The sequence below is a fragment of the Meleagris gallopavo genome, chromosome 2, assembly GCF_000146605.3.
Source record: "Meleagris gallopavo isolate NT-WF06-2002-E0010 breed Aviagen turkey brand Nicholas breeding stock chromosome 2, Turkey_5.1, whole genome shotgun sequence".
Taxonomy (NCBI): Eukaryota; Metazoa; Chordata; class Aves; order Galliformes; family Phasianidae; genus Meleagris; species Meleagris gallopavo.
In genome coordinates this window covers 41,932,982-41,934,501 of record NC_015012.2, presented here as the reverse complement: position 1 = coordinate 41,934,501, position 1,520 = coordinate 41,932,982, and the positions used below count along the sequence as shown (strand labels likewise).

Here is a 1,520-nt window from a genome sequence, read left to right as displayed (position 1 = left end):
CCGCGCGTGTGGGCGGGGTGCGGTGCGCGATCCGCGGGTGTGGGGATCTCCGCCGGAACCGTAGCGTGCGGTGTGTGCGGTGCTCATCCTAAGGGGAACCCAAAGCCGCCTTCCTGCTGTTTTTGAGCTGGACGAGGAGAAGCCCCCTCACCGAGCCGCTTGTGTGGTCGGGCCCGGTTTCGTTTTTTGTTTTTTTTCTGAGGGGCTCCATGAATGCTGCTTTCTGTCCTTTCACTGCACGCCCAGCCCCTCACTTTCCTTTCAGCAGCCTTCCGGTCTGGGACACGGCTAGTTTGGCCTCCAAATGACTGCATGCGTTAAGTGGCCAGTTGCCCAAACCGTTCAGCCAGCTCCTTGCTGGAACAATTTTACATACGGGTGATGTAAGTGCTATCACTACAAGCCTGAGTCAGGTTCAGTGTGTGCTGGGAACACTTCGAAGGTGCTGACTCCTTTCTCTTCTTTAAGTTTATCTTGGTGAGAAGGAAAAGACAGAAAGCAGCGCCAAGAAGAGAGTGAATGTGTAACCACTCTGTCTCATATGGATGTTAAATTTGGCATGATGACCTTTGATGTATCTGTTATCTCCCACACAAGGCTTTGGTAAGATGTGGCTGCAAAATAAAGGAGGAAGCTTTCAAACCATCAGTGGGAGATGCTTTCTTAGATAGTAAGACGCTTATTTTTATGAATGAATCATGGAGGTTTTCAGGACCTAGTAGCACATCCCTTCCCTTCAGTGAGATGCCCTAAAAACTTACACGGAACAGAACTGAATATATTTGCCAAGTTTTAGATACAATCCTATGCTATTACATGTTTCCTTTTAAATACTATTTATTTAAATACTATTTATATCACCTAGCCAGCACATAGAGACTGATACTCTACACAGAATAAGACATTGCACTATGCCACTTCTGTGGTTTAGAAAGTTCCCATTGAGATCTGCCTTGACACAAGTGTTTCCACTAAGTTACTGTCGTGCTGGCAAATCATGTTTTTATTGGGAAATGATGGAAATTAGGAGTGGAAATACAGAGCAGATCATTGCCTGGGGGTGAACAGGATAATTCCATAAACAACAGTCTCTGAGACCATACCAAGTCACGCTTCTACTCCCTGTGAGATACTATTCTATCCGTTTTGATCTTGTGGAAGAAAAGCTTTCCATCGTTATTCCCGAGCACTCTTTTTGTTTAACTTCTTCCCACTATATACAACAAAATTTGGGCTGTTCCAAGGAGCTACCTTCTCCGTAAGTTAAACTCTGATGCACAATAGGAAAGAAGGAGGAAGATTAAAAGGCAGTGCCAGTTTCCATGTTCTGTAACAAGAATGGCTTTTTTCACTCTCAGTCTAGAACTGACTCTGCATATCAAAACTCTCCGGGACCACCTCAGAAGATGAATGGGAGAAGGCAGCATGTCGCCAATTGATTGGATATAGCTGTAGAAAGTTCTTGAGCTGGTGATAACAGGTCTAAAATAATTTACAAGGGTTCTTTGCACTTTTTTTTT

At 44.7% G+C, this 1,520-nt stretch overlaps 1 long non-coding RNA gene across 1 annotated transcript in view; it reads right to left on the bottom strand.

Moving 5' to 3' along the window:
- Positions 1 to 6: 6 nt before the first annotated feature.
- LOC104909700 overlaps positions 7 to 1,520 on the bottom strand; it is a 17,551-nt gene continuing 16,037 nt past the window's right edge. Inside the window, exon 3 of the long non-coding RNA XR_792535.2 lies at positions 7 to 614. This is a non-coding gene — a long non-coding RNA (uncharacterized LOC104909700). The remainder of the gene's footprint in view (positions 615 to 1,520) is intronic.